This window comes from Mauremys mutica, chromosome 5, assembly GCF_020497125.1.
Source record: "Mauremys mutica isolate MM-2020 ecotype Southern chromosome 5, ASM2049712v1, whole genome shotgun sequence".
In the NCBI taxonomy this organism is placed as follows: Eukaryota; Metazoa; Chordata; order Testudines; family Geoemydidae; genus Mauremys; species Mauremys mutica.
In genome coordinates this window covers 66,435,605-66,447,358 of record NC_059076.1, presented here as the reverse complement: position 1 = coordinate 66,447,358, position 11,754 = coordinate 66,435,605, and the positions used below count along the sequence as shown (strand labels likewise).

The following is an 11,754-nucleotide window of genomic DNA, read 5'->3' as shown; positions in this document are numbered from 1 at the left end:
GGTTATTGGGAATGGTGCAGTCAAAGGGGAAGAAACTTGAAAGGAAGCATGGATGAATCCCAAAGGGCACTTGTAATAATGAAATATGATCTGGCGCTGATTCTCCTGACCTTGTATAGTAATTTACATACAAAGTGAGTATAAATCACTTCTACTGGTGCAAGGGAGTGAAGAATTTGGATTGGGTAGCATTTTACACCCCACTTTGCACGGGTGGAAATGATTGCACAAGGAGCAAGGCAGTCCCAAAATTTTTGAGCACAGAACAAAAATAGCACAATGAAGGGCTTTTCTTTTCCTTTTTAATATATTACTCCTCCGATGATATTTAGACTTTATTCAGTCTCACTTATTTAAGGAAATGGCCCACACCAAGACATTGAAAAATCTTCAAAACAAAAGTGAAACATGAAACCAGTTTTCCCAAATTGTAAGAGTTTTCAAAATATTGTCTACATGCTTCAAAAAGCTAATCCAGGTCTTATTCTTGGCTGATTAATGGCCACAACCAGCAACTTTCATTCATGTGAGTAGTCAGTGGGGCTTCTTTCCTGGGTAAAGATGGCAGAAAGAGGTCTAACAGTACAGGGACATTACATTTAAAACAGAAGTAAATACAGAATTGCATTAAACAGACAATCTGCTATCACCAAATTTAGAATTATGCTGCATGTAACTCCATTATTACTAGATTTGTAATTTGCTATCAAAACAAAAAGCATTTGCTTTTATATTGCCTAGCTACCTATAAGGACATGAATTATTACTGTAAGTACAAATATGCTAAAACTGTACTTTAATGAAGTGCATTATAACCACTTCTCCACTGGTAACACTTTGGGTGAAATCATGGCCCCACTGCAGTCAATGGAGTTCACTCCTTATGTGCATGTAACTCTCCTTTAACTGAGCTGATATAAAAATTGATTATTAGGGGATGCAGAGACTCCAAAAGTATTTTTGCAGCTTTTCTGTCCAAATAATTTGTACAGCGGAGACCAGGTCAAATGAATACATATCATAAATATCAACCATATAGGAGTTCTTTCCCAGGGCCGCCCAGAGGATTCCGGGGGCCTACGGTCTTCAGTGGTGGGGGGCCCCTGCTTTGGCCATAATTCAGAGGCTGGGGGTCCTTCCGCTCCAGGACCCGCTGCTGAAGTGCCCCGAAGACCCGCGGCAGGGCCCCCACTGCCGAATTACCGCCGAAGTGGGACCCGCCGCTGAAGTGCAGCCGGGTCTTCGGCGGTAATTCGGCGGTGGGGGGTCCCCGCCACGGGTCTTTGGGGCACTTTGGCAGTGGGTCCCAGAACGGGAGGGCCCCCCGCTGCCGAATTACTGCTGAAGACCTGGCTGCACTTCAGCAGCAGGTCCCGCTTCGGCGGTAACTGCTTCCGCCCCGGAGTGAGTGAAGTACCCCACTCCAGGGGCCCCGAAAAACTCTCGTGGGGGCCCCTGCGGGGCCTGGTGCCTGGGGCAAATTGCCCCACTTGCCCTCCCCAGGCGGCCATGTTCTTTCCTTGCTATGGATCTTAGAATTGTATTTCTGCTTTAAATAAAGATTGCTATTAAAAAATAAAGCAAACAAGTTAAAAAGTATCGATAATATTTTGTAATAGTTTCCAAGATTTCATTCTCCCTTTGTATCGAAGTGAAAATGGATTTACAGTCAGACTCACAAAGTTCCTATTCACTATCAACTATTAGTAAAGGTCCAGTCCTGCACCAGTGCTTCTTCCTCTTATTATCACTTCTATTTCTGTAGTATCGAGAAGCCTCAACCTATGGTAAATGAGTCCCTGCCTTAGAGAGCTTACAATTTAAGGCCCAAAGTCAGCAAAGCACTTAAACATGTTCTTAACTTTGAATTGAGTTTGCTAGATTGTATAGAAAGGCCTAGATTCTGAGCAATAAATCAAATGCTCTAAGCACAGCTCAGGTGTGTGTGTTTGTGTCGGGGAAGGGGGAAATGCAAAGGAAGCTTTATGCCACAGTCCTGAGGTTATCCCTGGCATAAACTAGAGCAGTCTTAGGGCTGCTTTACTTACTGTTGCTGACAAAGGCTCCCAGAGGGTTGTTTTGGCAGCAGGGCATTGTTGGAGAATGGGATTTCCCACTGAATGCCATACTCCTGGCTATGGCCCTTAGGCCAGTGACTGTGGGGGTGCACTGTAGGAGCCATTATGGTGGCTCTGCACCACCCTGGAATGCCTTTATAATGGGAAATCTCCAGGGATGATTAAGCAGGCTTTAGGACTGTTTTGTGCCATCAGAGCGATACAAAGCAGAGGCCAACAATCCGGCCCTAAATCCTACATGATGAGTCCCTACAAGGTCTAACTCTGCATTTTGAAGAAGGAAGCTATGAGATATTTTTATTGCACTAATATATAAATATACAATCATTTGGATTAAAACAAATGTTCCTTATTCAAGGCACTTCATGATGTAGAACAATACAAAAGAACTGTAGAATAATCAAAAACATCATTAGTGTTATTTAGCATTGTGTCGCGTCTTAACTATACAACATTTTACTGATAGAATAAAGGCAAGGTCCCAACTTCAAACAGCTTACAAATTGGGTCGGATCCTGTACACATTACCAGGTATTCTCCCACTAAAGGCACGCATCATACTTTACGTTATACTCAACCTGACACAATGCAATAAGACATGCCATCAGGCAAGGGACGTGAAGGGAGGTGTACACAAAAAGTAGGAGAGTAAGATGGCTTGTTTTTGCAAGGTATGCTTCATACTGGTTCTTCTGGAGATTTTATCAAGTGATTTAGGTTGATGTGGTTGAGCCGAAGAGGCTTTTACCTTTGCTAAACTTTCATAGCTTTTTTGGACTATTCTATCTCAAAAAATTGTTTCAGCTAAAATTTTGAATGATTTATTTGCCTTTTAGCAGACTTGCTGCCTTGGACCGTTTTGGTTAATCCTGAAGTTCTGGAACTCATTTTTCTCACACCTGTGAGAACTCTGAGGTCTGTACAAAGTTTTCTTCTCAAGGTGACTGGCAGAGCTAATAAAGTCTTCTGGGCTTCTTGCAGAATGTATAAATCCCACATGGTATCTGGTGGAGATTCATGTGAAATTGTGGGAGTTTAGGTTGGGATTTTAAAGGAGCCTATGTGCTAGTCTACATCGTGAGTTAGTGTTCGGCACTACAGTCCACAGCTTCCAGCACAGTGACTCACTGTGAGGACACTGCTACAGTACAGTAAGTCAAACTCCAGTGTCCACCTGGCAAGTTAGTGCATGGCAAGATGATGCACTCTAGAATCACACCCTTGTTGTACACTAACTTGCCATGTAGATAAATTCAAAGGGAATAAGGCACCCAATCCCATAGCATCTCTTGAAAATTGCAGCCTATAAACTCGGCAGGCGCATAGACACCCACTGGATCCATATAGTTTAAAGGGATTATAAATTCTAGAGAACCAGAGAGACCTGCAGGGACAAATAACATTTCTGATTACCCAGATCTGAGGTACTCCAATCTCTTTCCATTGTGATCCTGAAAACCATGCACTCTTTCACCCCCTAACTGCATATCCAGAAACTTTTGTGCTCATATGCAAGAATTCTTTGCAGAGTTTGCAGTTCTCTCATTTTCCTCTTCTAATCTCTTGCTTATTTCTTTTTTATTTTTAAAGTGGATTTTTCTGGTACTGTATGAAGCACTTAATTAAGTTTTAGCAGAGTTTCAGCAATCAAACCTTCTGTTTTTACCCCTCTCCTTGTCTTGCAAGTCCCTGTTTCCTGCTGTCACCTTACTGAAATCTCAGCACGACAATTGGACAAGAGGGTGAGGAAACATCAGAGGAGTAACATCACAGATTGAGAGGAGAGGCTGAAAGGTTGGTGAGAATTGGGGATGCAGAGAAACAGTCAAAAGGAACCAACTTTCTGATGGTCAAGTTTGAGGAAGGTACCTCCCAGCTCTCAGAGTGCTTGTGAGAGAAATGAGCAACTATACACTGGAGAAGCTCACCCAGAAACCATAATGTATGTGTGAGTGTGTGTGTAAGGTGTTATAGCTATATGTATTAGATTAACAGAATTTGGCAACCCTTTTGCCACACACAGCAACCCTTTTGCCATTTGCAGCACTAAGAAACCATGCAATGTAGATTAAAAGCTCTGCAGGCTTCCTGGACCTGAAAGACAGCCTCATCTAAGTCCTGGTAGCTGTCTCTTGGTCTGCAAGGTTTATAAGCTTGAAATGAGCAGAGTAGTGAGCCACCAGATAAGAAGCTTAGAGCATTTTTCATAATGTTATTTTATATATATATATATATATATATATATATATAATATATATATATATATATATATATATATATATATTATATATATATATATATATAATTTCTTCCTCAGGAGTATTCCCTCATTCACTGTACTTCTTGAATGAAATCTTGGCCTCACTGGAGTCAATGGAAGTCAATGAGGCCAGGATTCCACTCAATGTACATAAATGGCTTCCATGATATGTGTTTGTATGGCATAAACAGAATAGTATACAGAAGATGCTAGACATGTGTACGTAGGTTTGTAGAAAATGTATATGATGTAGTTTTTAAAAATTGTATGTACTCATATAATTAAAGGCTATAGAGTAATGCATATGTACAATAGGGCCAAATTCAAGGTAACTTTTCCCCTGGCATTTCCTGACTTTGGCAGGCATGGTTATTCAGCCTTAATCTTCTCTTAATGTAATTTGAAATGGAATATATACATATGTATCTTACTTATGTGTATAAAATCACATATACATGCTAATATTAAATACATTTTAAAAAGGAAGAAAAGCTTATTTAAATTTGACTGCTGCTGTAGCTGACTACAGGTTTTATTCATATGCATATGTGAAGCAAATCAGTGAATTAAACTTTACTTGGAAGAACATAACAGCATTTAGTGGAGATGGACCAAAACATTTTTGAAAGCGGAATACATCTGAATTTTGGGTGATCAGAGGACAAGCTAGGTATTTACCCACCCATTAGGGACAGATCCAATAGTATATACTGTTTCCTTAATGCCACTGAAGAGGAGGAGGGCAGAAGCACCATAAAAGGATCTCACTTACAAAGTGGTCTGAAGAATGAACCCATTGAAGAACTGCTACATTAAAAGACAACAAAGAATAAAACTGTATTGGAACAAATCACCAAGAATATTTCCAGTTACTATAGTTCACTGCTCTAGTATAGAATTATATCTTGGTGAATATCTGAAATATTTTAATCTAACTGTAAAATATACTTCTGATGTTGTGATCAATCCCATTGCTACAGCATAGACAAAGCTATAGCATATACACTTATTCTCGTGTATATGATTTTTCCTTCTTGTATTAAAAAATTGTGAACTGAAAATCTCCCAGAAGCTAAAAATGCCTTTGGAATATCATGTCTTCACTGGGCAGCATAACTATCAAAATTATTCTTTTTGCTAAGTACACCTCCCATTTACATGTAAAATATTGCCTTAATTAAACAGGGCTCTTTCCCAAAGATATTCATTAAGAAATTCAATTATGCAGCACTTTATCAAATTAATTAACTATCTATTCAACTTGTGGGGCATCAGATAACTTTTTCATTTTGTTCTTAAAATGGGATGATGTCATTATTATGTCATTTACAGAAATAGCTCCATAGTCTATCAAAACTATGCTAAATGTGATCTGATATTACATGAAGCAGAACTTCAGCTGTGAAATATGGTTTGTAGAATTATATTTTTGACCTTCCATGTTACGAAAAGGATAGAAATTTCTACTGCTACCTACAGATGGTAAAGTAGAACAATAAATGAATCTTGCTCATTTGTGAACAATCAAATATTGATATAACTTGAAAAATACCATCTAGTTATTATTCTATTTTTATTTTAATTTTTCCAAGATGAAATGTTTGGAAATATATTATTATATATTGAAAATAAATATAGATTCAAACATAGGGAATACACAAATATGGTACAGTGCACTTCTTTTATCCATCTCAGATGATTTCTTATAAGCAGTTGACTCTTACAAGCAGAAGAAATGGATGAAATTGACCTTTACATTTTAAACAACCGATTTTTTTAATTCAATCGAGAAACATCTCATTTACCATAACTAAATTCTGTAGACTTTAAACATATTCAACATGGAACAAAACCATACCAACATTCTAACTGAGCAACATGCTATTGTTATTATTTTTATCACCCAATCATTTAGCTGGTGCTTTTATTCAAGGCAATTATTAATACTGTACAGCATGTTATAACTTTAAACAAAGTGTAAGTTAGCAGAACTATATACCTCTTTAGGTTAAGATCCAAAGATACAAATTTTAAAAATCTCTCAAATGAACTGGAACAAACATAACATATGAAAGTGCATTACACTGACTTTTATAGCATAAATATAAATGTAAAACAACAAAATGACTGTCTAACGGTATTGACTCACATTAATATTTATTTTGGAGTATCATTGTCTGTCACGGGAGTGGAATGTCTGGCATGGTGAATGCACAATGCAGTGGCGCAGTCACTGATTCCAACTTGTCCAGTGTTTCCTGGATCAGTCATTGCATCAGGTGATGTAGGAGGTTAAAATTATTGAAGCCCCAGTACACTAGGTCTTTTGTCAAAGTTTTCATTACATCCTTCATTTGGATCAAGGATGGGATGATTACCTCGCCATCATCAGAGTCCACCACTGCATTATTTTCAGGTTTCACTTCCAATTGGCGTCTGATCTCAGTTACAATGTCTTCATCAGAGACAAGTTGCATAACAAAAGGGTTGTTATAGATGTCTAGCCACTCTTCAAATTTGTGTGCATTGAGTTTTCTTGGTGGCTCAACAACAATTACTTTCTCGATAGGTGCTGTGACCAGACCTCCTTTTTTTCCCCAGCAATTTCAGATTGTTGAAGCACTGAAGTCAGACCAGGCATTTGCAAGAATTAGAATGGCATCTAAAAGACTGATCTTACTGGCAATTTCCACATCGGTAGCTTTGTTGTTCTCATCATCAATGTGGTAAAATACCGTGTGAGCTATTTGCTTGTGAAAGTATGCCTTGGCAGTTCTGATAATTCCCTGATCACATGGCTGAAGGATAGAAGTTGTGGTCTTTGGTAGGAATTCAAGTAGGATATTCCTCATTGCTACATCTTTCGTCACATGGGCTGTGCAGTTGTACACAAGTAGCAAAATCTTGCTCCTTTTCTGGCCCAACTTTCAATCCCAGTACTTCAGCCACTCACCAAATAGATACCCCATCATCCAGGCAGATGCACTGACAGAATAGCAAATGGGAAGATGTCTCACATTTTTATAACATCATAGGTTTTGGCTTTTCCTGATGATGAAAAGATCCTTTTATTTACCAGTCATGGAACAGATGAACAGAGCAGTAATTCTTTCCTTAGACTTTTTCCTTCTTTTTTTTTATTGTCAGATTTAAAGGTTAGTGCCATCAGGCAGGGCTCAGAAGTAAATTCCACTTTCACCTGCATTCCAAATGTCTTCTTCAGTGAAGTTATATCTCATTTCGATCCACTCATTTTCTAACCATCCTTCACGTGACTTAATGTCTGCATCTTCTGCTTCTCCATGCATTTTCTTTAAAACAATCCCCTTTTGGGTACTGGCCAGTGCTGGCCTTGAAGTCAGTAATGCCCAGGGCCATCAGTTCTTCTGCTTTCTGCATCACCAACAGTCCAATTGGGTGGGGAGGGCATTTCTGATCCACTTTATAAGTGCTGCCTAAACCATAGGAGCATTGCCTGATGATATTCTTTTTCTGTCTCCTCTGTTTTGCGTGTTGCTCTCCTGTCCTTGAGAATCTGAGATAATATAGCTTGTGGAATGCTCAATTTCTGAACTGCATCTCTTAGGCCTGGTCCACACTAGGACTTTAATTCGAATTTAGCAGCGTTAATTCGAATTAACCGTGCACCCGTCCACACCAGGAAGCCATTTAATTCGACCTAGAGGGCTCTTTAGTTCAAATTCGGTACTCCACCCCGATGAGGGGAGTAGCGCTAAATTCGACATGGCTATGTCGAATTAGGCTAGGTGTGGATGCAAATCGAACTTACTAGCTCCGGGAGCTATCCCACACTGCACCACTCTGTTGACGCTCTGGACAGCAGTCCGAGCTCAAATGTTCTGATCAGCCATACAGGAAAAGCACCGGGAAAATTTGAATTCCTTTTCCTGTCTGGCCATTTTGAATCTCATTTCCTGTGTGGACGTCGTGGCGAGCTCAGCAGCACTGGCAGCGATGCAGAGCTCTCCAGCAGAGGAGTCCATGCAATCTCAGAGTAGAAAGAGGGCCCCAGCATGGACTGACCGGGAAGTCTTGGATCTGATCGCTGTGTGGGGCGATGAGTCTGTGCTTTCGGAGCTGCGTTCCAAAAAACGGAATGCAAAGACCTACGAGAAGGTCTCCAAAGCCATGGCACTCAGAGGATACAGCCGGGATGCAACGCAGTGCCGCGTGAAAATCAAGGACCTGAGACAAGGCTACCAAAAAATCAAAGCGACAAACGGACGCTCCGGAGCCCAGCCCCAGACATGCCGCTTCTACGAGGCACTGCATGCCATTCTCGGTGGGTCTGCCACCACTGCCCCACCAGTAACCGTGGACTCTGAGGATGGGATAGTGTCGAGAGGCAGTTTCTCGGCGATGTTCGCCGATGGGGAAGATGAGGAAGGGTTTGTGGAGGACGAGGCAGGCGACAGCGGTTACAATACTGCTTTCCCCGACAGCCAGGATTTCTTCATCACCCTCACAGAGATCCCCTACCAACCCTCCCCGGCCGTTAACCCGGACTCCGAATCAGGGGAAGGATCAGTCGGTAAGTGCTATAAACATGTAAACATTTATTTCTTAACAAAACAGGAATAAAAACTATATAAAAAGAAGGTCAATGCATATAGAGATCGAACAAAAATCCTCTTGGGACAGTTCAACGAAGCTCTCTGAGAGGTACTCGAAAAGCCTCCGCAGGAGGTTCCTGGGGAGAGGTGCCTTGTTGGGTGCTCCGTGGAAGCACACTCTTCCGCGCCAGGCCATCAGGAGGTATAATGGGAGCATCGCCTCGACCAGCATGGCAGCACAGGGCCCTGGTCTGTGCAGGGATTCACGCAGCATGCGCTCTCTGTTTCTCCTGGAGACCCGCCTCAGGGTGATCTCGCTCGGCGACTGCTGCATCTAATTAGGGGAATTACTTTAATGTTACTATTGTGAATGCTCGACTTTTCCTTTGCATAACACGTGTTGTAGGCTGCAGAGGAAAAGCATAAAGGGATCTTTCACGGGGACAGCCGCGAGGGGCTGGAACAGGGTCAGACTTTATGCTTTCCAGATTGCCTGCAGCAGGAGGGCACTGCTATCCATTAAATGTTAAGCAGCCTAAAGTTTACGGCTTACCAGGCCTGGCTGCTACACGGATTCTGCTGTCCTGCCCCGCTTGTCCGATCTCCAGTGCAAGACCCCTGGCAATGAAAGCGAATGCCGAAAATTCGAACTTGTCCTGAGAGCACATGAGATTAGGTGCCCTGTATGGTCTTGTTCACAGAAACTGAGTAGACTGTGTTCAGTGTTCGCAAACATGTATCTTTGCAAGGAAATCACTTCCTTTTTCCCATCACACAGCTGCGGCTCTTTCCCGAACTGCCCCGGCATCCCCCTCACAGAGGCTGGCGCAGATTAGGCGGCGAAAGAAAAAGACTCGGGACGAGATGTTCGCTGAACTGATGGCCTGCTCCAGAGCCGAGGCGGCCCAGCAGAGCCAGTGGAGGGAGACCCTCTCTCAGCAGCAGCGCTCACACAGCGAACGGGAGGACAGGTGGCAGCAGGAAGACCAGCAGGCGACTCAAACGCTGCTTGGACTAATGAGGGAGCAAACGGACACGCTCCGGCGCCTTGTGGATGTTCTGCAGGACCGCAGGCAGGAGCAGAGAGCCCCCCTGAACTGTATCTGCAACCGACCTCCCCCGCCACAAAGTCCTGTCCCCCCCTCACCCAAAATCACAAGAAGGAGGGGCGCTAGGGGCCGTGAAAACTGTCACTCCACCCCAGCAGAGCGCTCATGTACCAAACAGCTCTCATTCCCTAAAGTATGAGAATTGCTTGCCTTCCTGGCTCACCCGATCCCAAATCCCAGTTTCATCCCCCAACGGTGTAGTTGAGTATTAAAAATAGTGTGCTGTTCATTACTGTTTCCGTCATGTTTCTTTGCAGAAGACTTTGTGTGAAGGGGGGGGAGGGGTTTGTTAATTGCATAGGACAGCCACCATTAACAGGGTACAGACATGGGGGCAGGATCAACAGCAGGTCACACACAGAGTGCAGTCACTAGGCACCCGGGTCACTCTGTGAGGTGTCTGCTGCCCCAGGTCAGTCTGGGAGGTGTATGTTGCCCCAGGTCCGAGCGCCTGGCATCCACAAATGGCAAGGCAGGCTGCCCTTACCATGCCCTTCCACCCTAGCCATGAACCTCTCCGATGCCCTGAGCCCCAGCCAAAGCCATCATCCCCCCACACCTACTCACCCTTCCCACACACCCCTCACCCCTTCCTGCAAACCCACCCCTTCCTGCACACCCTCCGGTAACCGTCCTCCCCCCAGAGACCGCTGTAGGAGCAGGAGCCTGTCAGTCCTCGAGTGTAGAAGCGGTCTGTACATCACTGCACACCGTACCCACCACAGTCTGCATCCCTGTTGGAACCCTTGAACGAGAATTCGTTAGTAAAGAAAACTTTGTTAATTAAAAATGTTCCAATAACTTTATTTTTAAACGTCTGTTGGAAGGGGGGAAACCTGGTGAAAAAAGTGAATAGTAACTGAAACAGGGGCAGGTTCAGCTTCTCTGTAAAGAGACTGGACAGTCATAGGTTACCCTGCTCTCTGAGGAACCTAGCTTTCAAAGCCTCCCGGATGCACAGCGCTTCCCGCTGGGCTCTTCTAATCGCACGGGTGTCTGGCTGAGCGTAATCAGCAGCCATGCGATTTGCCTCAACCTCCCATCCCGCCATAAAGGTCTCCCCCTTGCTCTCACAGAGATTGTGGAGCACACAGCAAGCTGCAATAACAATGGGGATATTGGTTTCGCTGAGATCCGAGCGAGTGAGTAAGCTCCTCCATCTCCCCTTGAGACGTCCGAAAGCACACTACACCACCATTCTGCACTTGCTCAGCCGGTAGTTGAAGAGCTCCTTGTCACTGTCCAGGGCGCCTGTATAGGGCTTCATGAGCCAGGGCATTAGCGGGTAGGCTGGGTCCCCGAGGATCACTGTAGGCATCTCCACATCCCCAACACTTACTTTGTGGTCCGGGAAGAAACTACCTTCCTGCAGGTGTCTAAACAGACCAGAGTTCCTGAACACACGCGCGTCATGAACCTTGCCCGGCCACCCAACGTAGATGTTGGTAAAACGTCCCCTATGGTCCACCAGTGCTTGCAGCACCATTGAAAAGTAGCCCTTTCGGTTAATATACTGGCTAGACTGGTGGGCCAGTCCCAGGATAGGGATGTGAGTGCCATCTATAGCCCCACCGCAGTTTGGGAATCCCATCATGGCGAAGCCATCTATGACGACCTGGACTTTTCCCAGGGTCACTACCTTTGAGAGCAGTAGCTCAACGATTGCGTGGGCTACTTGCATCACAGCAACCCCCACGGTAGATTTGCCCACGCCAAAGTAGTTCGCTACTGAC

At 43.7% G+C, this 11,754-nt stretch overlaps 1 protein-coding gene across 1 annotated transcript in view; it reads right to left on the bottom strand.

Annotated features, from left to right (window-relative positions):
- GRIA2 (glutamate ionotropic receptor AMPA type subunit 2) overlaps window positions 1–11,754 on the bottom strand; it is a 127,984-nt gene that overhangs the window by 6,980 nt on the left and 109,250 nt on the right.